We start from the raw sequence: 27,035 nt of genomic DNA on the forward strand, positions 1-27,035 counted from the left end.
TTTGTTGTGGGCATGCCCCTGTGCTTTGTAGGATGTTTAGCAGTATCCTGGGTCTCTACCCACTAGAAGCCAGTAGTACCTCCCGGTAGTGACAACCCAAATGTCTTCAAACGTTGCCAAACATTGTCTTCAAAAAATGACCCCTGGGAGGCGAATTATTCCAGCTTGAGATGGGCTGCCGTAGATGATCTAGAACACGGCTTCTCGGGCTTTACTACACGCACGAATCACCAGGGAGAGAGCTTGCTGTATTGCAAACTCTACTTTAGTAGGTCTGCACTGGCTCTTCCTTTCTTTCTGTCATTCTTTCTTTCTTGAGAGAGGGGAAGAGAGGGAGAGAAACATCCGTCTGTTGCCTCCTACTTGCCTTGACCAGGAACTGAACCCGCAACCGAGGCATGTGCCCTGACTGGTAATCGAACTGGCGACCTTCCACTTTGCACAACAACACCCAACCCACCGAGCCACACTGGTTAGAGCTGTGTTGGGTATTTCTGTTGAGCCCCTAGGCCATTCTAATACCGCTGGCTGGGCAGCCACACTTGGAGTAGCAGTTGTCCTGCTCTCTGGTGAGTGGAGAGCTTTGGCTGCACCCAAAGGTGTCCCCTGCGATCGCTGGTAACTTTGGATGATCCCTCTAGTTCCCCCTTATTCCCCCAGGTTGATGAAACTGTGGATGCTGCTTTCCCCTCCCCCACCAGCCCATCCACCAGCCCTGCGACCTCTGTCCTGCTTGTCCAGGGAGGAGTCAGCCTCCCTCGTTGAGTGACAGCAGATCTGAGTGTACCTTTGGTACCTACACGGATTTCACGAGGGCCTCCTCAGTCCCCGAAGAGCCCACTTTGCCCTTCTCAGACTCTTTTACTTTTTTTGATTTTGAGTTTTGAAAGGAGAAAAGAGGAGCAGGGAACCTGCTTTATGAAATGTGAGAAGCCCAGGCGTGCCAACCTGAAACTCTAGGAGGCCTGTGGGAGGCCGTCTCTGGCCGCCAGGGTTCAGGGGATGGTGCTCAGAGCCAAAGAAGCAGCTGCAGTTACGCAGCAGGAAGGCCTAAGGCAGATGTGGCCCCTTCACATAGCATGGAATCCAGGAGTTATTCTGGTAATGAACTCTTTGTGGGCTTCTAGAAATGCTGTCACCTTGCCCACGGTTATTTTTAGCCATTGTCTGTTTCCTATTGTACCAATAGTAGAAATTCCCAGACCTTCTCCCCATGCTTTTGTGAGAAGGTTTGAGATAGTGAGGGGAAGGAGGGCTGGGTGCTATACTGGGAAGTCACCCAAAGGAGCTGTTCCAGCGTAGGGAAGGGAGGCTGGGGTGCCTGGGACCCCCCAGGACATCTCAGATGGGAACGCCTGCTCTCATCCACGCAGCTCTCTTCTCTGTGGCCACGGGTTCTGTGGCTGTGAGGACAGCACTGTGCCCCTTACAGCACGGACAGTGGGGGCAGTGGCGGGGGGCTCCTGCAGGAGACCGCGTTCTGAGCTCTACTGTGCAAGCCGCTCAGTCGCTGTCTCCCTCCAGTTGGCTTTGGGGTGTTATGTTGGGTGAGCTCTACCTAGAACAGCAGGACTTGACCCTTGGGTGTCCAGCAGGAAGGTGCGTTGTAGGTGGATTTGTGTGGGAGGGAAAAGAGGGAGATCAGTCCTCATGTGTGAATGTTGGTGCCCCGCCCCCAGTCATCTGTTCAATCCCTGATCCTTAATGCCACAGTATCAGGAGGTGGCGCTTGGGGAGGTAATTGGGTCATGGGGGTGGAGCCCTCAGGATGGGAGTGGTGCCCTCATAAGAAGAGACTGGACAGAGAATGCCCCTCCTCTCTCTGCTATGGGAGGACATTACCGTGAAGAGACCCTTTACCAGGAGCTACATGTGCCGCCACTTTGATCTTGGATTTCCCAGCCTTCAGAACTGTGAAAAATAAAGCTCTTGTGGTTTTAGGCTCTCAGTCTGTGGTATCTTTGTTCTAGCAGCCTGGGCTAAGACAGTGGGGAAGATGCCCTAGACCCACGGCATTCCGAGTGCAGTCTGTGAAATGACAGGTGTGGTCTGCACTGGCATTTCTCCCATCCTGGTGATAAGTGAGGACGGTAGGCGAATACAAAGACCTGTACTTAAAGCTAGATGTGCTCATTTTAAAAACAGATCGATGCTATACCCACGGCCTTCCTCCTTTGCAGAGGTTAAACTGTGTTGTTGTTCATTAAACTATGGTGTTTCTCAATGATATTTATTTACTCAGTATCTTTATGGGCAAAAAAAGTTAGAAATACTTTAGTTCCAAAAATAATTTGTAAGATGTCTCTTGTCCCTTGATATCCACATGTCTAGAAACCACTGAATTGGACAATTATAAAAGTGAAGGCCAGCAATGACAGCAGTCTGGATTAGGGTAGCAGCTGCAGGTGGGGGAGGGAATGAAAGAAAGGAAGACGAGGCAGAACTTAGTGGCTCACCTGATGTCTTTGAATAGGGGGGACTTAGAGAGTGACGATGGGACCTTTTAGAGAAATGCAGAAGCTGGAGAGGGAAGGATTCTAGGGGCAGATGAAACATTTGGGAGCCATAATCATAAAACATTAACAGCTGTAATTTGTTGAGGGCACAGTGCTGGGAGCTTCATTTCCATTATTTCATTTAATCAATGCAACAGCCCTTTGAAGTTGATGCTATTGTTGCCTTAGTAGGACAGAGAGAGGTCAAGTGACACTGTCTTCTCTCAGAGAGGAAAGGCACGGAGGGTTCATGCTTGGGAGCCTACAGCCCAAGAAAGCACCAAATCGCTGTTCTGTGTTGTGCCGCCATCTATGGAAGACCCGCCTTCCGTGTGAGACCCGCCGTCTCTGTGAGAATCAGCTTAATTGTCATGATGGCTTCATGAATATATACATAATGGTAAAAGTTATCAAATTGTGTGCTTTAAATATGTGCAGTTTATTGTAAGTCGGGCATACCTTGTGTGCAGGTTGGATTCCAGGGACGCTCCTGGGGCACATCACATGATCCCACCCCCTGGGGGAAGGGGTGGGGCCGCAGGGACCTAGCAACCCCTTCCATGGGGGCTTCAGCCTTGCGCCACAGCACCCCCTATAGCCTGGGTGTTTTAAATGGTCTTTCTTGCATTTGCTCTTCAATTATGTCAAAGGGAAGGCTAACTAGGGTCGTGCTTCATTAGGTAACTCTTCTTTTTTTTTTAAGACACTGGGTTATGTCAAAAAAATTGTCCCCTGCCAGACTGTTGGAGGAGAAGAGGGGTGGGCAGGATGGTGGTCTCTGGTTACAAAGCTCCTGTCACTGAACTAACCAAGGAGAAGGGCTCTCTGTCTTGTGTGGGAGACATACTTATCAGAGCCAATCTTCCTATTGAAGTGACTTTACAGGTGCTTCTTGTTTTCATTGCACTAAACCAAAAGATCTGTGTCAGTCTGGCACAGATTCCAAGGTTTCTTCTGGAAAGCAAAATGTTTTTGCACTTTTGCAGAGCAGCTTATGCTTAAAGACCATTCTGGTAGCTTATGCCTTCAAAAGGTTCCCTCTGGAAAACTGAGGGTTTTAAAAAGCAGGTTGAAGCAGCTGCTCTTTCATCTCAAGAGATGTTGTGTCTGAGGAGGACACTGCGATTCACCACATATATCTCAAAGGGTGTGGTGGCCTGGTGAGACACCTGTCATTGTACCGTGTGGTAGTATATTGTGTTGCACTGAACTGTAGATTTTGTAACAAGCACTTAGGCGGTGCTTACTCCGTGCCAGGCATTGTTCCCATGCTTTATAAATACAGCATTAGCTCATTTAATTTACTCTCTCTAACATGCCTATGAAACAGTATCTTTTTACATATGAGGAAACAGGTATTTTGGACCTCCAGCTCGTGGGGCTGTAAACTGGGAGACTCAAGTACTTATGTCTACTTGGTCGTTATTAATCTATTTCCTCTCAGAAATGAATATCAAACATTCAAAGTTGCATCTTTTTATTAAGTCTCTTAGATCCCATAGTACTGAGACACTATCAACCAAAGATTGTTAAAACTCACCTTCAAGGACTCTGTGGAATGCCTAAACTTGTGTAAGCACACAAGGTCTGCAAAACTTTATCAAATCCTCAAATGTCATCTTGTCTCCAAATGTTCAGCTCTAAGGGTTTTAAATATAGTTTGCACAGCATCTTTCTTAGATAACTGACATAGAATTATTGTATGCTTTGGATGTGCTTTGCATTCATGAAATGATTGAGAAGACTTGCCAAGTCCCCATTCATTCATTCATTCATTCAGAGTTGGAGTAGGTATCGTGGAAAAGCTGCGTGGAGGGTGGGCCTGGAGAGGAAAAGACCCTCCACTGGCCGCCCATCAGCAGACTTTGCCTGGATCCTAGGGCACAAGTCTGACGGTGACTCCAGCTCCCCTTCACAGCCAAGGTTTTGTCAGCTGGAAGGGCTAGAACAGATATTGGGAATCTGCTTTATTATATATATCATATGTATAATTATATATTGCAAACCTTTGCTTTGCAGACGATACAAGAGAAAGGCTTCCACCCATTCATGCTGTCAGAGAGCAAATCAGAATAGTGCTGTGTCCAGGTAAAACATCCCAGGCCAACTGATGGCAGGAGGCAGAGAGCTGGCTGTGGATTCAGCCCCCTGAGGATTGGGAGGAACTTTGTACTTTGAAAACCTATTTTTAAAAATATTTCTCATGCATGTCAGCCTCGGGAAGACAGGTCGCCCTGTGCTGCATGGACTTGACCTGCAGGTCGTCCATTTCTGTGGCCAGACCTGGTGGCACGCACACACAGACAGACAGGGGCAAGCCTGTGGCTCGGCAGCCTGGGCCTGCCGGCTTCTCATCTGGACGTGCGAGCTTAATTACTCTGCTGCTCTCTGGAAACACACGCTGCCGGCTTGTCCTTGAAATCCCTGACCAGGCGCCAGGCCCTGCTGGGTTTGTAAATACCTGCTGTTGTGGGCGCAGGCAGCCTGTGCCCAGGCTGGCAGTTTCTCTCCTGCAGTTTGGAGAGTGCATGGTAGCGACCAGTCCAGCTCGTGCTTCGCCAGCCAGTCTTGGCTTCTTCGGCCGTAGTTGATGTCAGATTGAGGGATTGGCCAACTCTGAACTCTTTCCCAGGATTTCCCCAGTGTTCTTGCCCTCAAGGTTGAAACCCGCAAAATAATTACCACCATGCGTGTAAATGATTTTGCCTTTTCCGTAAATGGATACCATTGCCGATTGTCACTAACTGCTTCTGAATATGGAGACACCAGTTGGTGGAAAATGACTGGTTTCCTTTCTCTGACATGTGATAAACGTTGAAGGTTTAAGACTGATGTTTTATCGTTACTTAACAACATCTATTTAATGAACTTCTAATTCGGGAATAGTTTTAGGCCAACAGAAAACCGCCGAGGTGGTGAGAGTTCCCGTATACCCTTCACCGTTTTCCTTGTTGTTAACACCTTACGTAATCGTACCATGGTGCACACTCCTATTAACTGAACTCCACGCTCATTCAGAGTTCACTAATGTCCTTTGTCTGTGGCAGGATCCGATCCAGGATGCCACAGTGCATTTAGTTACATCTCCGTTTAATTCCAGAGTATCTTCGCTCAGGGCATTAAAAAAGCAAGACAGACTGAATTGCGTTGCTTGTGGGCTTCTCTTACAGAGAGTGCATTTTTCCTCTCTAATAACAGCTAAAACTTGACTGTCATCCGTCATCTTGGGTTGCGAACAGCAGATGGTGTTGACTCATGTGATACATGGAATTTTCACAGGACTCGTTGTCCAGCTTGCGTGGGAGCCCAGGGACTTCCGTTTCTAGGCACGCCTGGGCGATGTCTCGGTCCCATTCCAGACCATTGCCGTAGAGAGGGTCATAATCTTTTCTCCGTGGTGGGTCCTGCTTTCAGTCTGTACGGATTGTAAAAACACAACATCTGTGACGTTCAGGAAGGTGGGTGCAATAACACAAGGTATGCCTGGGTTCATTTTATGTCTGTGGGAAAAAAATTGCGGGGCCGGGTGAAAAAGGTGAAGGAATTAAAGGAAAACAAACACACAAATGCATAGACACAGACAACAGCATGGTGGTGACCAGAGGGCAAGGGGGTGGGGGGAGGTAGGAGATGGGAAGGGGGGCAGAAGTGGTGATGGAAGGAGACTTGACTTGGGGTGATGAACACACAGTACAATATACAGATGATGTTATTACAGAAATGTACACCTGAAACCTATGTAATTTTATTAACCAATGTCACCCCAATAAATTCAGTAAAAAAGTAAAAAAAAAAGGAACTAAAACTCTCTGAGCTTCATGTTCCTCATGTAGTGTATATAGATTCTCTCTATACATCTGGATAAAGTGTATGTATAGCATATCCAATATGTGTATATAACATATGTGTGTGTCTCTATCTGTCCGCTAACACTTGCCTTTCCTACCTTGTTGGACCACAAAGTGCTATGTGAAAAATGTTCAAAACTATAAAACTGTTTTCCAAAGTTGGTCCTTATAATAAAAACTTTAAATTAAAATATGTCTGATTAGACATTTTAAAAAGATATTGATAAGCTGATTTTAGCAACTGTTTGAATCAAGGAGTATGTATTTGGGTTTTGGTTTTTTTGTTGGTTTTTTTTTAGCTTTTGTTTTGTTTTGTTCTCCTTCCCTGATCATTTTGACTTCCCTAAACCTTGACTCCTTGTTTTCTGGCCCTGGGACAATGCGGACGAGCTTGAGTTATTTGGCATTTGGACAACCCTGTCTCCCTGTGACCTCAGCCTGGGGTGCCTTATCTCATGCCCATTTGATAACTGGTCACATCGCAGCCCAGTGCCCTTCTTGTGACTCTCTGCTGCTCTCAAAGCATCTAGTGCTCTGGGTGAATATAGAAACTCTATTTAAAAAACTCATCCCCCCTGAGCTACAGTTTCTCCCAAGAAGGCAGCAGTAAATTTAAAAGAAAGACTGCGGGAGAGGCGCTTACTGCACGTAAATATGCTGTAGTAGCATAGTTTGGACTCCTTTACCGGGGCAGAAAATACCGAGTAGAGGACCAAAGGAAGGGTGTAATTTTTTTCTGGAACACCACATTCTTTCTTCTCCCTAAGACCCACAGGGGTAATTGTACGATTGGAGCACTAGACCCCAGGGGACAGTTTAAAGGAACTGGGACAGGTGAAAGCAGAGGAGGTGAGAGAGAGGGGTAGAACCGATGGGTGGCAGCAGCCATGGCATGCGGGCATTTCCTGTAGGATGGGAGAGGGGGGGAGCGCCTCTCAAGCTCCATCGGACGCCTGGCGTTACAATTGGCAGTGAGATGGGTGAGCATTTGAACGGGTGCTCCCATGTACATTGTCACTTTTAAGTTAGAGTATGTGAGGCCACTGCTGGTAAGTGTATTTCTGTCACGGTGCTCTGTCCACAGTCAGGGCTGACTGCCCCTTGGGAGGGACTCCGTGCCTCAGTGACCTGCAGTCTGCCTTCCCATAAAGGTATTTAATGGGGAGAGGTGGAATTCCTATTAAAAATAAGGCGGTATTGTAACAAATAAGACTTAGCATTAACTGATACTCTTAACTTTGTATTTAAATAAGGTGTGTGATTTTAAAGGTTGAGAAATGTAAAAACAAGGGCTCATTGGGTACTTTCCTTCTCCATGTAAAATTGTTAACAACCATTTCATTGAATTCTGGTTTTTTTCCCTCCTCCGTGATTGCATAGAACCAGCACATTGTCGGTCTTTAGGCATGTGAGTGTGTGTGGAACACATTTATGTGGTTTGGACATTTGGGGATTTCAGGGCAGCTAAGCCTCAAAAGCCCCAAAGGTGAATTTCATACCGGCCAAGACATTCCATTTCCACCACAAGCTGCCGTGTTCCTTGGAGTCCTCGCTCCTGCCTTTCCACGGGCTTCCCACCCGTGAGCCGGAGGAGAAAGCCCCCTTGTCCTGCTCTTGTGTGGGTGTGCACACACCAGCTGGGGGGGTCCCCTGAGACTCTCCCTCCAGACTAGATGGGGGTCCTTTCTCTTTCTCCAGACTTGATCAGGGCCCACACTTTGTCTCTGGGACGTGGTCTCCTGCCTGAGCCCAGCCCTCTGGTGTTTGTGAGCACTTTGCCTGGCTCTTCAGCTTGCTCACCATACACCCTCTTCGGCAGCTCGCGCTCCTGCAACTTCTACAGCTTTGCTTTGAGTGCAGGCTGCTTCCCACAGAGCCTGAAGATGCAGAATCTGAGAACAGAACATCGAGGGGGGAAAATAATTAGAAAATAGGGTCATATGATCTTCATGCTGATGTAAAGTGATTCGTCTACAGTCGTAAGAGGGTAGGATGTGGGACCATATTCTTTGAAGTTTTTTTTTCCCCCCTAATAACACTTATTAGGTTACTTTAAAAATATATACACAGAAGTATAAAGAAAATAACTTCACTGTTCAGATAATCTTTTTGGTGTTTTCTTAATGGAAAATGTGCGCATGCTTATAAAATTCAAACTGAAAATGAACCTTAAAACAATGAACCTGAAAACTTTTATACACTGCTTCCCCAGAAGGATAAAAAAACACAAGAGGTTCTATGCTTTGCTGTTTTTCACTCCGTGCGTCTTGTAGATAGTTTGATATCAGCTCATAAAGGTTTCCTTCACCTTTTGTATCCTCTGCGTAGTAGCCCATCAAATGGACATCAATCAGTTAGTTAGCCAGTCCTCTGTTGAGATACACTGCTTGTTTTTAATCTGTTACTGCTGTGAGTCTGCGGTGGACATCCTTGTACATACAGTTTCTTCCATGTGTATCTATTGGGTAAATTAAAACAGATAGTAGGATTATTGGAACAAAGTAAACGCGCATTGTAAATATGATAAACATATTGTCCCGAAGAAAGGCTGCGCAAATACACAGTCAGTCACAGCAAGAGTGCGGAAGGGCCGTTTTCTTATTTTTTTCTTTCTTTTTTTTTAAATCCTTACCTGTGGACATTTTTTCATTGTTTTTATTTATTTTTATTAAAGATTTTATTTATATATTTTTAGAGAAAGGGGAACAGAGAGAGAAAGAAATGGAGAGAAATGTCAATGTGTGGTTGCCTCTCGCACGCCCCTTACTGGGGACCTGGCCCGCTACCCAGGCATGTGCCCTAACTGGGAATCGAACCAGTGACCCTTCATTTTGCAGTCCAGTGCTCAACCCACTGAGCCACACCAGCCAGGGCTTCATTGCATTTAAAGAGAGAGGAAGGGAAAGAGAGAGAGAGAAACATCAATGTGAAAGTGAAGCATCAATTGGTTACCTCCCGTTCATGCCTGGACTGGGATTGAACTCACAACCAAGGTATATACCCTGCCCAGGAATTGAACCCTCAACCTTTCAGTTATGTATGATGCTCCAACCAGCTAAGCCACACTGGCCAGGGCCAGAATAGCCATCTTCTATGTTCATGTACCAGTACTGAAGAAAAATTTTTATTACCCTTTTGGAAATTATTTTGCTCTGAGCTGGAATTTGAAATTCAGTTAGTTTTTTATTTCCCTTTAAATGCAAAGTTAATTGTCCCAGCAGCGGTTATCAAACACACATTTCCCCGATCGAAATCCATCCTCATGTGGCAGCCACCTGCCTACTGCCAGCTCTTCTTGATGTCTGATAGGTATCTGCATGATAGGTAGATATGCTAATAGAGTCCTTGGTTTCTTGCAATCACTGCCAAAGCTGCTCCTGCTCATTCTCTTTCTCAGCTAATGGCACCACGGTCTGCCCGGTGACTCAGACCAAAACACTAGGCGTAATCCTTGATTCCTTCCTGTTTCCTTCTTCACTTCTAACCCACCAGCAGCATGGCTCTGTGTCAAAACTGTGTCCAAGTCAGACCACTGAGGAACATTGCCACCGCTTCCACCTATTTTTCACCAACATTACCTCTGAGGTAGACCATTGCTGGGGAAAACCGGAATTGTATTTCCATTCTTTTATCTGTGGAGTAGGCAGAGTAAATGGTTTAAAATGCTAATCAGATCGTATCTGCAGACAAAACCCCTCTAATGGCTTTCCATGTCAATGAGATCAAGATGCAGGTCCCTCACCAGCTCCTGTGAGGTTTACGTAATCTGGCCCGTGCTTCGCTCTGGCCTCCTTTGCTGTCACCCACGATCTTCGTCCTGTCTCTTGTGCAGCTGGAGCTCATTCCGACCTCAGGGTTTTTGCTTTTCCTTGTCATGGCCAGTTCCTCAGGACCCAGATCAGATGCTAACCCCACGACTCTTGATCTCCCTGTCTGGCTTGATTTTCTCTGCAATACTTCTCACTTTATCAGCTTTCCTATGCATTTACTTATTTCAAGTGTACAGTTTGTGTTCTGTTGGGTGCTGAGTTTTTAGCATCTTGAGTAGTACCTGGTGCATAATAGGCACTTGAGCCTGTTCCTGGAATTTTATTTTGTACCATTGCCCCGTCTTGTGTTCTTATTTATTACTAAATTGTTTTAATTACTGTAGCTTCATAAGTTTTATTGTTTGTCAGACCAGGCTTTTTCTGCCCTAACTCCTCTCATCCTCTTCTTTTTCCATAATTTTCCCTGCCATTATATGTTTATTTTTTCAGAAGAACCTTCTAAAACTGCTCCTTGTTGGTATTATAATTGGGTTCATGTTGAATTTATAGATCAATTTGGAAGAAAAAAAATCATTGAACCTTTTTGTCTAAAAGCAATTGAGGCCTTTCCCTTAACTTAAACTATTCTTCTAGTCCTTCATTAGTTTTTTTTTAAACTTTCATATGTAGAATTTAGAACATACACAAAAGTAAAGATACTCTTTTTAAAAATATAGACATAATACCATTATTATATCAAAAAAGCTAACAATATTTCTTTATCAATACTTCTAAAGTTATCCTCTAATAGGTCAGGTATGTTTCTTATTGACCAAGATATGTTTTATATATTTCTTATTGAATATCAATATATCAAAGTTGAGAATTTGTTTTAGTTTCTATTGAAAATGGATACATTATTTCCACTGTATTTTTCAAACAGTTATTTTTATATATTGATGTCTGTCCAGTAAAAGTTCAGCCATTGTTAATATTTCGAGAACGCTTTGTGCGACACGGATGTAACCTGACAGCCAAGGCGACTGGACTGGAATGTGCATGAACGAACAGTGACAACTTCACTGTACCAGTCAGTGGGGGGAGGTAAAAGCCATCGAGTGAGCATGTGCACTGTGTGGCCATTGCATTCAAAATGACTGAGCAAGTAGAGCATTTAATTTGTATCAAATTTTGCATTAACTTAGAATATTCCTCCGTGGAAACTATTTGGATGATTCAGAAGACCACAGCCATGGGCAAATGGTGATTGGCAGCTTCGTCAGGACAATATGCCCACTCATGCATCACGTCTCATGCAGAGATTTTTGGCAAAACATTAAGTCACCCGGGTGACTCAGCCCCCCTATAGCCCAGATTTGGTGCCCTGTGACTTCTGGATTTTCCCAAAACTACAATCACCCTTGAAAGGGAAGAGATTTTAGGCCATAGATGAGATTCAAGAAAATAAAATAGGGCAGCTGATGGTGACTGGGAGAACTGCATGAGCTCCCAAGTTGCCTACTTTAAAGGGGACTGAGACATCAGTGTCCTATGTACAATGTTTCTTGTATCTTACGTATTCTTCAATAAATGTCTCTATTTTTTATATTACATGGCTGGATACCTTCTGGATAGACCTCATATATTAAAACTAACAATTTTCTTATGTTAATTTTGTAATTTGCCACCTTGTTGAATTTCCCACCTGTTTCTAAACTTTCCCAGTCTTCTGAGGCCTGCAGTTGGAGGGTTCTGAGTGCAGTGAGGGCGTAAGCACCCAGTCCTTGCACACCAGCTATATGCAGGCCTGTGGGCTTGGCGCACTGAGGCTAAAGGGACCCACCAGGTTATTAGATCCCAGAGGGTCATCTGCGAATTCACTTGAGACATATAAATAGACAAACTCATATATTCACACTCACAGTGCATGAGTTCATCGGCAAGTCACCACTAAGTCACCAAGTTTCAAGAGATCACAGGAGATCACAGCAGGATCAGATGAATCAGTAAAGGCTCCCAGTAGGTGAGGGGTCAAGTCTGGCAGAGAAACACTGAACGCACTCAGCCTGGAGCTGCACATCCAGATTCCTTACTGGAATCCTCAGGGCCAGAGGGGTTTCAGAACTCAGCCTCGTTTTGGATCTGTAGAAAGGCCACATGATGCATACCCTCTGTTGTATGCCCTTTCCATCAGGGTTAGGCGTAGCCCCTCCAAATCGAATTGCAATTTTGGCAGAAACACATAGGAATATTACAAGAGTAGGATGAAGAAAAACTCCAAAAGGCCTCAGGACAGTTCAGATCAGGCGAAGTTGTGCTGCCTTACAAAACAGATCCGTGTCAAAGCTGTTTGGAATCGGTAGTTGCGAATGGGAACTGTGGACCCCTGTAAACAAAGGCACTGCTGAGACTAAACAAGTTCCCTTGGGAGGCAGTAGAGAGATTGGCAGGACTGGCCCCCTCTCGTGGGGTTGGCTGCCACTGAATTAGCTGACTTCCAACTACTTCTGAGAGTCTCCAGTTTTACACAGAACATGCCCAAACCTTCCTTAGGCTTGCTAACAACCTGTGTTTCTTAATGCCCCTTATTCTCCTTGCTCCTCCCCTCCCCCAGCCTGGTGGCAAAACCCAAGTGATTGGGGTGCTGAGCCTCTGGCCCACTTTTCCCAACTAGGTGATGAGGGTGGATGGGTGCTGGAGGGTGGATGGTTGCTGGATGAACTGAGCAGGCCACACGCTAAGTGCTAGGAAACCTGGGTATTGACTACCAGGCTGTCTTCTCACTCCTGGAACACGATGGGAACCACTCCGAGGAAGGAGGTAGTGATTACCTCTCAGGGCTCCTCCCTTTCTTTTCTGCTCAATGAAGATTGAATGAATATACTGCAAAGGTGGCTTAGCATTTGCTCTACTTGAGGGAATGAGGTTTCCTCTGAGCAGAGCAGGGCATCGTTAGCCTGGTCACAGCCATGCAAAGCTACTGTCTCAGCAGTTTCTTTTGAGTTTACAGGCCTCCCTGGGGCAATTAGCAATTCTGGCTACCCAGGCTGCTGCTCTGTATTCATGGACTGGCCAGGGCCTGGGAGCTGCATGGCCCAGCGTCTGTGGGATTCAGGATGGACTTGTCTAGACCCATTTCTAGATGCCACCACATCCTGCATTAGGTGTATTGCTGTACAAGCGAAAACTGTGGGTCAGGCCAGCCAGCCCTTCCCATTTGTGTGGCGCGTCTAATGAAACAAGTTAAAGGCAATGGTGTGACATATAGTCCCACAGCCCCACCCCGCTGACAGGATTCTGCTGAGCCCTGCACGGCCAACTATATTCCTGAGCGGAGCGCCTCCGAAATGTTCCTCCCTGTACCTAGGAAAGGTTCAGGAATCTTCTCTGGCACACTGCTCTCGGGGCCAGGCTGGAAGGTTATGATCTTCTCTCTTTATTTGTCCAGTTTATCTTCATCTCTTCCAGAAGAGGACAAAAGTTCCCTTCTGTGTTTCTGCTCCCATAGTCAATGCTGAGGCCTCTCTTGGTGGGGCCGTGGCTTCACAGTCCATCCTTACGGAAGAGAACAGGAAATCCCCGCAGGCCCACCCGAGCTCCTTAGGTGCTGGCAAACTCATCAGAGCTCCACTCGGGTCATTTGAAACATTGCCCCGCAGCCCCACACTTAGTCAGCCCCTGACTCCTGGAAAGAGCCTGGCGCTAGAGATAACTCTGGTAAAAATATTGTTTGGGCTCAAAAATTAGTTAGACCCCTCGAGTGCAGTGGCAGTGCAGTAAGGCGCTGTAGGAGCCTCAGTGTCCCGGCGGGAAAGAGCAGGCCGGGCAGGGTTGGGTTTTGGTGGGGTCCCAGACGGCCCTGGCAAGTTCTTCACTGTCAGGACGCTTCAGTTCACTCCTCTGTTGAGTTGGAATGACTCATGGCCTGTTGACCACCCAGCACACTGCCCAGGGGGCCTGGACGGTAGTGGTACGTGCTCCACGGGCTCAGTACGGTGCCACCTGGGACGGGCAGTGGTATGGCATGTTCCTGACCTGGGGCTGCCTTAACAAAGTACCATAAACTAGATGCCTTAAAACAACAGTATTTCTTTTCTCCCAGCTCTGGAGAACGCATATGCACACTCCAAGTGTTGGCAGGGCTGGGCTGCCTCAGCAGGCCCTGGGGGAGAATCTTCCTTTGCATTTGCTTCTTGTAGCCCTGGCCGCTTTACGGGTTCTTGACTGGGCGTCATCCCTCCAGTCTCCGCCTCCACAGTCACACTGCTTCCTGCTTTCCTCCCTGTGCCCAGGTCTGCCCTCCCTCTGGCTCTCCATCCCTGAAAGAATACATGGGATCGCATTTTAGGGCCCGCCTGGATATCCCAGGCTAGTGCCTTTTCTCAAGATCCTTAATCACATCTGCAAAGGCCTAGTGTTGTTACCAAATAAGGTAACACTCACAGGTTTCTGGGGCTAGGATGTGGATATGTCAGTGAATGCTACCTGTGGGGTGGTGATGATGATGGTGATGATGGTGATGACAATGACAATACAAATCAGTGAAGAAGTGCAGGCTAGTCTAGGGCTTTGGGGGAAGTGGTTGGGATGGCACCAAAGAGGGGCTGGGCTCTGGCCTGACTTGGTTTCTGACCCTTCACTACATTCTGGACAGCCCCCTGGGTCCATAGCTCTGACACCTTTGAGGCCTTCTGCCCAGCTTCATCGGGTTCCTGGGCCAGCTCACATCAGCCTGGACACCAAGGCCTGGGGCCCTTCCTCAGCTCAGTTTTGCCTCCCTGGTGAGGGGTGTGCACCGGCTGTGAGGGCTCAGCAGGATGGCGTTCCCAGTGGGCCGTCTTCTACACCCAGGCCCGGCTGGAGGAGCTGCGATACCATGCACGATGCCGTGATTGCATCCAAAGGGTTGCCGGCCGCCCCCAGGCCTCGGGGGATATGCCGCCCATGCCCAGGCTGAGGGGAGGCAGCGTTGCCCCCAGGCCTTTACCCCAGCCACCGCCGGGAGGGCACCCCTTCTGGTGGGGAATGCTGCTGTCCTTCAGACCCTGCTTGGCTTAAATTTGACAGCACGTTTGTTTCTTAATGTCAGAATAGAAAGAGGCAGCTTTTGGATCCAGCAGGGACCTTGGTGTGCAAGTGGAATCCCTGGTTGGGAGGATGCACACAACAGGGGCCCGCTGTGGAGTTAACAGCTGGGTGTGAGGTTTCTAGGCCCCTGGCTGCTCCAGCTGGGGATTGATTCTGGAGGTCACAGTAGGCATGGAGAAGAGTGCAGAGGAGCATTTTCTCTCTCTTTTTTTTTTCTGTCTCCTTCATGGATGAAGCTTGGGGCCTGGCCATTCTTCTCACCCCCAACACCTCTCACCCCCAACACCCCTCACCCCCACCAGCAGAGCGCTCAGAAGCCAGGAGTTGCTTTCTTAGCCAAGTTCTTATGGAACTGGAGAGAAATTGCTCTCCAAGTTGCTTGCTCATTCCCCCTGCACAAATCAATGAAGGGCAGGAGTGTAGGGGGCCTGGATGCTAGACCCACTTTTGCCCTATGGTCAGGAAACTTTCAGGGGGTTGCTTAAATGCTCTGTCTCAGATTCTTCTTGGACAATGAGAGATGAGAAAGCTCACTCCCACCTGCTGCCCAGGTTCATTAGAGGAGCAAGCAGGATCTCGCCTGTGAGGGCCCTTTTTGAAATGGAATCGAAACTATCGGACTGAATGCTGTTTCTAAGGAGTATGTGGGCAACTCCTAAATAATGCCTTTGTAATGAGGGTAACATTTAGAATGTCAGAAACAAAAGCAATGCTTGTAGGTGAAAAGCCGGAAGTGACCCAGGTGTCTCGGCGGACATGAGCTCCTAAAGGGCAGGGGTTGTACCTTCTGCATTTTCTCATCTTTTTCAGTCTACAGTATTCAGCATGTCGTATCTGCTCCCTAAATGCCAAATGCCTCAGTGGTCACCTGGTTCAACCTGATGTTTTACCTGTAAGATAAAATGAGACCAGCACTCCAGTTACCTGCTGCTGGTGGCCTTTCTCCTCAAGCACCCCTCGCTCTTCCATGTTCCTGCACAGGCTGCGTCCTCAAGCTAGAGTGCCTGTGTTTTGTTTTGTTTTGTTTTATTTTATTTAGTTTAGTTTTAGCATATGTTAGATTTCATTCAGAATCCGCCTTGAGTGCTGGGCTCTCAGAGAGGCGTGTCCGGCCTTTCAGGCCACGTGGGTCCCTCCTTCCCAGGTGCTTCCTCGGGGCGAAGGTGAGGAGAGTGAGGCGCACCTTAGGCTCAGAGTGACAGAGTGCCAAAATATGCAGCAAGCAAGAGATGCAACATTTCAGTGCAGTATTTTAAAATTAACGTAATGCCAAAAGTTCTACCCTGAACTAAAAATCAACATTGGGAAATAAAGATGAAGTCCAACCACTTCTTCGTGTTCTTTTCCAGACTTTCTTCTGTTTCTCTTTGCAGAAAATGGTGATTTTCCAAGTGGGGAAGATGGGGAAGAGCCCACTGTCTGTCCTGTTTCCTGAACTATACTTTGGGCACCAACCCTGTTGGGCAGGGTGGGGAGGTCGTTGGCATGAAACCCCTGTGAGCTGCCTCTGGGGTGATGGGAGGCCTCGGAGGTTTCTGTGTTCCACAGAAGTCAAGAAGCCTGAAGACCTTTGAACCCTGCTGTGGTGCTCAGGGCCATGCCTTGCACCTCCAGGTTCACAGTCCAGAAGCAAGGCTCTGTCTTCTTCCTCGTTTCCTTAGATTGTGTTTCACCAGCAGGAGCCGTCTGTGTGTGTCGGGAACACAAGATTTTACTCGGTTCAGACTCTGTTTGGGTAGCACTGAAAGGAAGGGACCAGGTCAGCACTCTTGCATCTGCCAAGTGCTAACCATTTTACATATGCAATTTCATTGACTCCTCACAGCACCACGAGCCAGGTGGGTTATTTATATCCCTGGATAATCAAGGAGGGACCCAAGGCTCAGGAGGCTAAGCAGGTGGCCCAGGGTCACACAAAGACCACCTGCAGAGACAGCAGCCCTGGGTCCTCTGCCTCCAATGCCCAAGCTGCTTGCTGTCCCATTCTTCCTCCCCACCCTGCTTTGTGGCAGGGCTGGGGTGATGGATAGATGATTTATCTGAGCTTGGAGAATTTTCTATTTCCTCAGTGGAAGAGACCTGCTCCCAAACATCCACCGGCTTTGAGCTTTGGTATCGTGTTGTATGCACAAGGCTGCTGTTTTCATTATTAATTCACTGATATTTATAACTGCCTAGTGTGCTCCAAGCACTGACCCGCCATTAGGGGTGGGAAGTAAAATCATATGAGGTCCCTGCCTTTCGTGGGGTCATATTCCGGTAGGGGAGACAGACAAGTCAATACCCCGCACTGTGGTAGGAGCAATGGTAGAGAGGGCGGGGGCAGAGAGAGAAGAGTCTAAATGCAAAGCAGCCTAGGAGGTGAGGTGGTGGTCAGGGATGCTTCCCAGAGGGCACCATTTTTGAGCTGCATTTTGAAGGCATCGAGGCATAACACAGCAGGAAGTGTCCAGGAAACCTCGTGTGGTTCATTATGGGTGAAGAGTGAGGGGCAAAGGACATAATCTGGAGGCCTAAGAACTGCCAGATTAGAAAAGTTCATGACACATGAAGTCTGGATGTAATCCCTGAAACTTAGGTACCATGGAAAGACTTTGAGAATCTGCTTTGTGCTTTGGCAAGACCACACTGTGGCTTCTGAGTAGAGGCCAGTCAGAGGGGAACAGCCTGGAGAGAGGCGTCTGTTGCAGCAGGGAGGTATCTGGCCCAAAGGACGGTGGGGCAGAGGTAGTGGGTTGCATTGGAGGTGATGAGATGTGAGGCAGACACGGAGAAAGACTCCACACAAAGAGGTGGTGAACTAGCTCCTCTCAGGTGAGGAGAGGGAGAAAGCCAAGATCTGCCTGATTTCAGCCTTGGGCCAGGGAGGTGGCGGGGCCTTTCAGGAGACAGGAGGAAACAGAAAGAGGCGGAGGCCAGGTTTGGAAAGCAAAGGGCTGGTAGACAGTCAGAGGAGGATGAGTTTGTGAGGCCCATGAGTTAAACAGATGGTTTCCAATGGTAGAAAGTCTCGGGTTTCAGGACCTTGCTTTGATCCCCCTCCCCTTGTTCCCTTCCTATGTTCCCACTCCTTTTTACCTCCACCCCCACCTCCAGCTGTCAGTTGTTTTATTTAGATGGCCCCTGGCCTCTTTCCTCTGTGCACTTCATTTAAGTCAGGGTAGCTGCATTCCCTGACAATATACCAGCTCCCAGTGAGGTAAGGGTGAACCAATCGTCCAACCAAGGAGAGAAGAAGGGGAAGAGGAGGGTACATGAGCACAGTGATCAGCTTGTCCTAGCTTGCCAGCCTTGGAGGTCCCGCACCCCAGCATTGGAGGTCTCGCACCTCAGGAAACACTTTAGACCTTAGTAAACCTGGAAGGTTGGTCAGCTTGGGTTGGGTGGGGAAAAGGGAAGGAATCTTCCCATGGTGTTAGGAGCAAGACATGTTCTCAAGTTGGGCTCCCTCCTCCCAGGGTAGTCACAGGCCCACAGGCTCCCTATCCCTCTGGACCTGGGACACGGTAACCAGGCCACACACAGGCTGCCTCTGAGATTGGTATGCTTCTTATGCCAGAGTGACCTGCCATCTGAGCCCGGAGTCCCTGACCCCAGGGGTGCGTGGTACAGACCTAATGCTGAGCACACAGTAGGTCCTCTGTAAATATTTGTCCGGTAACGGAAGCCCAAAGCCTCAGAGGTGAAAGCCTTCTTCCTGTCTACTTACAAAAACCAGTACCTGTGCTAATCCCCCATGCTGGACCAGCAGTGCCTGGCATAGCTTTGATGTCCCACATTGGCACCGGGGAATGCAAGGCCAGGCCCTCTCTCACATTTGGAATAACGAGCAGATGTTTTTCTCATCACAAGAACATGTGCAGGCGCTGACACATGAGAATGGTTTCCAGTCCTAAGTTAATTAGCAAGCTGGGGAGCCCAGATAAATAAAACTTTCTGTTTCCTTTCCTGGAGTCTAAAATCTCTGACAGGGAGGTGCCCTCCCTTTTCTCCCCTCTTCCCTAGCATCAGGGTTTGGGGAAGCGATTAAGTGCCTGGTAATCCGTGCGCGTGGAACTGCACAGAAACTTCTTCCTCCTACAGAAACTCCAGCTCCCACATGCAGTCGATGCTCAGCGACTTGCTGGCTGATTATCCATCTCTCCCGCCCCCCCCCCCACCTTGGCTCGTGTTTTTCACATCGACTTTCTCGTGGGCTTTATCACAGCAGTGCTGGAAGTGGCAGGCGGGGAGGAGGTGTGGAGTACTACATGCTAAGCCCTGCCTTCGAGGCCTTTTTGTGTCTCATTAATTTTCAAGCAATCCCATGAAGGAGGTGTCCTCCTTACCCGTACTGGACAGTTGGGAAAAGTGAGTCTTAGATAAGGTAAGCTGTCAAGTGGGGAAACGGGTTTGAAGCCAAGTTCATCTAACAGCGAGGTCGAAGGCCTTCACCGATGAATGAACCTTAGAGTGCAGCAAATCCAAATCTCCCCTTGTTGTAAAGGTGTCTGTCTTAGCTCAGGCTGCCGTAACAAAATGCCATAAACTGGGCAGATTAAACAGCGTTCATTTCTCGTCGTTCTGGAGGCTGGGAAGTCTGGGTTCAAAGTGCCTAGTGAGGGCCCCCCTCCTGGTCTGCAGATGGCCGTCTTCTCCTGATGTCCTCACATGGCCTTTCCCTGGTGTGTGAGGGGAGAAAGAGACAGATCCCTGGTCTCTTCCTCCTTTTATAAGGACATTAATTCTGTCCTGAGTGTCCTTCCTCATGACCTCATCTAACCCTCATTACCTCTCACAGGCCCCACCTCCAAATACTAGCACAGTGGGGGTTAGGGCTTCAACATGTGAACGGGCCGGGGACACGAACATTCAGTCCATGCAGTGTCTAAGCAAAACCCTTCCTCCAATGGGAACTGTCCGTTGACACATGTTGCCTGGCAATAAAGCTGGGAGCTGACCTAGCCTCCCAACTCTCAGATTCCACCTTTCCACCCCAGTTCCTTGGCCCTCTTTTCTCCCCGTCCCCCACTCTTCAAAATTCTGCCCTACTGATCTTCTGTCTTCTCTTTGAGAAATGTTGTTTTCAAGCAGACTGGACAGTCTTCTGAGGGAGGCCCAAAAGATTATCTGAAAATTTATTCCAACCAGAAGAGCCCGTGTTCCTTTGTAAAAATATAATGCTCAGAATTGAGACTTGCAGGCCAATGAGCATGTTCCGCTGGTTGATGGAGTGTTTACGGAATGTCAGTGGCTGTCCCTAACCATGCTTTGAAACAAGACACATGTGTTTTTAATAGAATCGCAAGTTTTATGCCTTGTTAAAAATACCAACACGGATGCTGGCTGGGGGAACGAGGCAGGATGTCAAAGCGCAGCTAGGAATTCTCTTCTCAGCCTACTGGGGCAGGGACAGGCGCGAGGAAAGACGGCCCTCGCCCTCGCCTTTGCTTTATTTCAGATGGGTGGCCCTCCCCGTCCTCCTTTGGACATGACCACTGCCACCAGCTGGCCTCCTCAGCCCCACCCGTCCATGGGGGAGCAATGGGCCTCATCCTTTCTGAGAGGAAGTGTTTATTTCCAGAGAAGCTTTTCCCTTCATGGTGAAGAGCATCGATTGGACTTTTTGGAAAGCCTAAATTACAGGGTGCTTTAAAAGAAATGCAGCCCTAATTACTTAAAGAAATGCTCTCTGAATGCTAGGACCAGGGGCAATGGCCTGACCCCACACACACAGGCAGCTGGCAAGCCTCATGCTCCCTTGAAGGGAGGATGCCTTAAAGTCCTTCTTTAACTTCAGGCTTCAACACAATATGCGTTCTCTTTATTCTGATTGTAAAAGAGGTGTCATATAAAAATGAAGTGCATTTTCATCAATAATTTCACCACCCATGGATACTGTTATTTCTGAGACATTTCTTTTCCATTTTCCCCTGTGTGTGTTTGTAGATACATATGTAGAATATTTACGAAATTGAGCACACACTCTCGAGTTGGAACACTGCCCCTCCCCCACCCAATCGCACGCTGTGTGCTTCCTCCCGTTTCATTGAAGAGCCTTCAAATATGTTTTTTTTTTTTTAAGTGAATGCGTAATACTCCTTCCACTGGGCACACTACGATTGATTTAACCAGTGCTCTTTTTCTCAAATGTTTTCACTGCAGATTTTTCCTATTATAGACAACACTGTGACATTCTTGTCCTTGACTCTTAATTACATGAAATGTTTCTTTGTTTGAAGTGTCATTGCTTCCCCCCCCCCCCCCCCCCCCCGTTAAATGATGGATGTGTTTTACCAGTGTGAATCAAATTACCTCTTAAATGCAGAAGAACCCCCTCACCCCAATTAAGGAAGCATGTACTATTTTGTAAAGAGGGCCAGATTTTAAAAATAAAGTAGTGAGTGAGAATGCAAGAGAGAATGTTCGAGAGAAATATTCATATGTTACTTCGTTTCTTATGTAAACCCAGATTGTATTGGGTGGGTTAAAAATATACTTTAATGAGTTTACAACTTACTCCCAAGGAAGCCTGTTTTGTACACAGCAAAGAACTAGAAAATAACATATGAAAGAATATAACAAAGTATCAAACTATGCAGTGGATGAATATGTACTAAAGGGAGATAGTAAAAGAAGAGAAAACCCTGACATTTTTTGGTACCCTTAAAGACTTTTGGAGAGAGGAAAATTGAGGTTGATCTTAAAAGAGCATCTGGGATTTAAAAGAACAGAAAGCTACCTTGTATTGAGTCTTTACAATGTGCTTGGGACTTTATACGTATCATCTACTTTTTTCCAAAAAATGGGCCTCCCAATTTTTTGTTAAAAGCAATTGAGCCCTTGCAAAAAAAATATACAGTATAGTAAGATTATAGATTTATACAGTATAAGATTGGAAATATTTGCAGGTACAATATGATTGAAATAGGCACAAGGTGATAAATGCTTTAAAAACAGACAAAATCAGGGCAAAGGGAAAATGCGAACAGGAGGAATGTAAGCTCCATGAAGGAAGGCTCCTCACCGGTTTTCTTCACTGATGGATCCCACACAACGGGGTGAATGACTGCATGTAGTAGATGTTCAATAACTATCTGTTGAATGAATGAAAAGGTGGGGAAGATGTTTGCCACATGGTCCTGCAATACATTACTTGTGACTCTGAGCTTCCCTGTAGACAGAGCCTGCAGGTAGCGGGGCCGGATTTGCCCAGGTGCGTCTGGCAAAGTGGGCGTCTATTCCAAGGAGCAGGACTGGCACAGGCAGCCATTAGAAGGGCTGGCCTGTGAGGGGAGTGGCAGAGAAGCATATCTGTCAGGTAGATGTGGGGGGTCGGGGGAGAAGGAGCCTCCTGACTTGGGCAGAGGGCACAGGAGAGAGCCTGTAAGAGAACCAGGGTGGAAGGCAGATTTACTTAAAACCAAAATAATCCCATCATTTGCTTCCCAGATGTAGACCCTCTATAATGGACTGAATCACATCCCCTCAAATTCATACGTTGGAGCCCTCACCCCTGATGCGACTCCTCGGAGACAGTCTTGAGAAAGGTGAGTAAGATGCAATGAGGTAATAAGGGTGGGAACCTAATCTGACAGGACCAGTGTCCCTGTAAGCAGAGGAAGCCGGCACCAGAGGTCCTCTCTCTTCCTGGGAGTCCACAGAGAAATGGCCATGTCGAGGACACAGTGCGAAGGCGGCTTCTACAAGCCAGGTGTCTTCCTTATCTCAGACTTCCAGCCTCCACAGCTGCAGGAAAATACATCTCTGTTGTTCAGGTCACCAGTCTGGTGTTCTGTCACGATAGCCTGAGCTGGCTAATACACCCTCCGAACATCACAGCAGCATTTGTTTTTAGAAGAGTATTGAAACATCATCAGTTTGCCCTAGCTGCTGTGGCTCAGTTGGTCAGAGTGTCTTCTCATAAACCAAAGGTCGCAGGTTCGATTCCTGGTCAGGGCACATGCCTGGGTGGTGGACTTCCTCCCCAGTCGGGATGGATGCCAGAGGCAACCAATCAATGTTTCTCTCTCACACTGATGTTCCTCTCCCTCTCTCTCCTTCCCTTCCCCTCTTTCTAAATCAATAGGCACGTCCTTGAGTAAGACTGAAACATCAGTTTCACGTATCTGGGAGTGATGGCGGCTCGCAGTGGCCCTTGTTCTCAGAGGGATATAATGATAGCAAGGAAGGGCACACTCAGACAGTTTGAACAGACTGAGCTCAGTCTCTTCAATTTTGGTCTGGCATTTTTCACTGTATCTTTTGCAACCTATTTATCTAAGTTCCTGACCCCCCGTGGCCCCTCCCTGCCCTACTCTGAGCACAGATATAACTCACCCACAATTATAAATTAAAATTGCCCATCATGGGGTAGATAGTAGGGGGACAGCGGTAGTGACTGTCTACCCCTCATTTACAGCATCTGGCCCAAACCATAAACGGCCCATGGGAAACTGGTGTCCTAGGGGAGGGGCCACGTGGCAGGACCACGGGCTTCTATTTTTCTTTGGCTGTTCTGGGCTTGGATTATGTTTATTGTTTCTCAACTAACTGCTGCAGCCCCCAAACCTATTTTTAAGACAAAATTGTTGCTTCTGTGTTGTCGTAAGAGGAAATACTATCTCCGAACATCACTGTTTGTAGAGCTGGGCTGCCGTGTACAGGATGTACGCTGATCAGTCAGGACAGCGAGAGTCGCTCCTCAGGAACTGCGCACCAGGGTGTGTGCCCGAGACTGGGCTCACTCCCCGACAGCAGGTCAAGGTCATTTGGGGGTCACCTACAGGTCAAGCCTTAACCTCTTGTCTCTTTGATGAGACATTCAGGAGAGACTTCAGCCTGGATCTTCTTCCAGCCTTCATTTGCTAAACTCCGGACTGGATGGCCTTAGTAATTTTTACTCGAAATTAATTATTTCTAAATGATTATGGTAAAATGGTAACAGGCATTCCATGATGTTTTCTAAGCTATAGGGATGACTGTACTAATTCCATTCCATCATCTAAAATCATGAGCATTGAGGCAGTAAGAAGACCTGGGGAAATTTAACTCTTTTGCTCTCCCCCTTTTACTGAGATACAATTCACATACAGCACTGTGTACATTTGAGGTGTACCACGTAATGATTTGACATAGACATGTCGATTGTGAAGTGATGACCACAGTAAGTTCAGTTTACATCTATCATCTCACATAGATACAAAAAAGAAAACAAAAATGTGTTTTTCTTGTGATAAGAACTCTTAGGGTTTACTCTCTTAACAACTTTTATATAAACCAACTCTTGCTTTTAAAGAAAGTATTTAATGATTGGAAGAAATAAGTCTTGCAATGGAAAACCACTTCTTAGCTTGCAGGGCTATTGAATGGACACCAGTTTTTCCCCAGATGTTTTTGTCTTCCCTTTTAAAGAAGCCAGTGCACAAAACTTTACGCCAAGCTACTGTGGGTTTAAACACTCCCGAACTCTCCACAGAGTTCTCACTGTAGCCTCTGCATTTGAAAAAACCAGCCAGTCAATCAGTCCGTTAGCTAAACAAACCCAGGACATAAACATGGCAGAACAGAAATCACTAATAGTTACGTCCCTGTGTCCCCAGCCTTTGTCCCATTTGCCCTCCGTCCCTACCTACGAGCGTTTCAGCTCAGTTTCTTCTCCTGCCGCCAACTGTGAGGAGGACCCTGCCCTTCCTGAATGGTCCCTTTCGGTCTTTGGAAGGGTCAGGGCCAGGTTGGTGGTGAACAGGCTTTCTCTTCAGAGCATGCGAGCCTGGGGCAGGGCAGCACACCTGGAATGGGTGAGAAACGGGCATTTAGGAAGAGCACCCCCTCCACGCCTCCACCCCGTCAAGCTTCCTCCAGTACCTTTCCCAGAGCCATCCAGAAAGTCACATCAAAACATTCCCTTAAAAACTGGTTGACAGCGAGCCCCTCTGGGAGAGCGTGCACAAGGAAACAGCTGCTCTCCTAGAGTTCTGCCTCTATCTGTGGAAGGAGATTTGGGGCAGATCTTGAACACAGAGGTGCAGTAGCAACACGTGAAGGAGACAGTTAGAGGTGAATGGGAGACTTGGGGAAACCTAGCTATGGTCTATAAACTTCCTCTGTCATGTTTGGAAAATGCATATAAGGAACATGAACTTTATTTCACAATGTATACAAATATTGAATCATTACGTTGTACCCCTGAAACTAATACAATGTTATATAGCAATTACATCTCAATTTTTTAAAAATGGGAACGATTTGACTTCCCCTTTGGTTGCTGGACTGTATTTCTATGATCCCAGTACCACCCTGAGACCATCATATGGGCGATGGTTTTATATGTTTGACATAAATTACACTAATGAACGATATGGAGATAATTTTATATAAATCAATATAGTATAGTGTTCGGAACATGGATTTGGAATTGGCTGGACTTATGCCCAAATTCCAGCTCTGCCCCTTACTTGCCAGTCACCTTGAGCTTCTTTCTAAACGTTGGGCCTCATTTGCTTTACACATAAAGAACGGAGATATCAGCACCTACCTCACCAGCTTGTTGTGGGGATTAAAGGAAGTAACCCATCTGCAAAGCCCCTGGGAGCCTCTCTGGCAGGTAGGACACCATTGCTGGAAATCAAAGTACACAGTGCAATGATTTCCATCCTTGCCTTGTGAAAATAACTACTGTGTGAGGAGATCTCCCATGGGCTGAGTCTCCCTGGGATGCTTCCAAGCCTTGGTATTCAAGCTGAGGGCAGGCAGCAAAGGGCATTTGCAGGTGCCAGGGTCCATGCAGGGTGTTCATCAGGAGGTGAATATGGGTAGAGGGATCTGGATTTGCACTTTTTGCTAAAACAGGAATCAGAATATGGCTTTGTGGCTTTGCACCAGAATATGCAATCCAACTTAATTAAAGGGCAGAGGGTGTACGTGCATACTACAAAACCAGAAAATGCACTGTACCCAGAGGTGCTGTGTGACCATGTGTGAGTGTGTGTGTTGGGGGCTGGGAAGGGGAGTCAGAAGTAGAGAGGGTCTTTTTGCTCTTGCCTGGGGTGCAGTTTTCCTTGAGACCTTGGGGAGAGACCCAAAAGCAGAAGCACGCTGTGCTCGACTGTTCTGACGTACACCTTACACCGAGAGCAGTGCAAAGGGTGGTGCAGAAGCCGCACACAAACCAGAGGGTGTGCCAGGAAAGCTTTCCCCGGGGGCTATCAGCCTCTTCCCTGACACCGTAGGTGCAGGAAAGGAGAGGGCCACTCCTGGACTGGGACCTGGGGGCCCAGTGTCTGGCTACTGTCTGTGCTGAAACATTCTTTGACCCCACACATCTCACCTTCAAACCTCCGCATCGTCCTCTGCCAAACGAGCTGGCTGGACACTGGGAGCCTTCGGGCCCCACCGAGCTCCAGCAGGCCAGGTGCTTCCCCAATCTGTGATCACCCGTGGCTGGAGCAGGTGAGAGTTATCTACAGCTGACTCACAGGCTTTCCTTAGTGGGTCTGAACCGACTCTCCAGTCCGCAGCCCGAGCAGCTCTCCAAGGCACCAGGCTCCAAAGGAGGAGAGGGTTGCCCTTTGTATCCTTTAGAAATAGAATAACAAGTAGACAACACTTGGAACCTTTGAGTCTTGAAGTCAGTGATTAACTTGGGCTCTTCAGAAATTGTGCGTGGTGACTTGGAGGAGACAAGTGGACGGTGAACAGAGGCCAAGGCTGTGAGTGATCAGGAGTGTGGCATCTTGCTCCAGACTGCAGGTCCCTGACTCGTCTTAGACATGGTAAGGCCCAGGGGCTGCAGGGATCAGCATGGAACCAGGAGAGGTGAGAAGCGCTTGCAGTTGCCTGTGAAGTGGGTGGGACCTATGTGCAAATAATCCTGG

The 27,035-nt window shown here is 47.5% G+C and overlaps 1 protein-coding gene and 1 long non-coding RNA gene across 3 annotated transcripts in view; one reads left to right on the plus strand and one right to left on the minus strand.

Moving 5' to 3' along the window:
* The window catches only part of PDZD2 (PDZ domain containing 2), a 320,114-nt gene that overhangs the window by 25,564 nt on the left and 267,515 nt on the right, over window positions 1-27,035 (plus strand). Inside the window, exon 2 of one of the 2 annotated variants that reach the window (XM_053914075.2) lies at window positions 22,612-22,709. The exons of the other annotated variant lie outside the window; for it this stretch is intronic. The gene's annotated coding sequence lies outside the window, so the exon portion shown is untranslated. The remainder of the gene's footprint in view (window positions 1-22,611; window positions 22,710-27,035) is intronic. 2 annotated transcript variants of the gene reach the window in all.
* LOC123478482 (uncharacterized) lies at window positions 7,916-26,692 on the minus strand. The gene is made up of 4 exons (XR_006653687.2): window positions 26,489-26,692; window positions 24,791-24,950; window positions 8,652-8,801; window positions 7,916-8,235 (listed from the first exon to the last, which is right to left on the minus strand). It is a non-coding gene; the product is annotated as an uncharacterized lncRNA (long non-coding RNA).

The sequence above is a fragment of the Desmodus rotundus genome, chromosome 1, assembly GCF_022682495.2.
Source record: "Desmodus rotundus isolate HL8 chromosome 1, HLdesRot8A.1, whole genome shotgun sequence".
NCBI classification, from domain to species: Eukaryota; Metazoa; Chordata; class Mammalia; order Chiroptera; family Phyllostomidae; genus Desmodus; species Desmodus rotundus.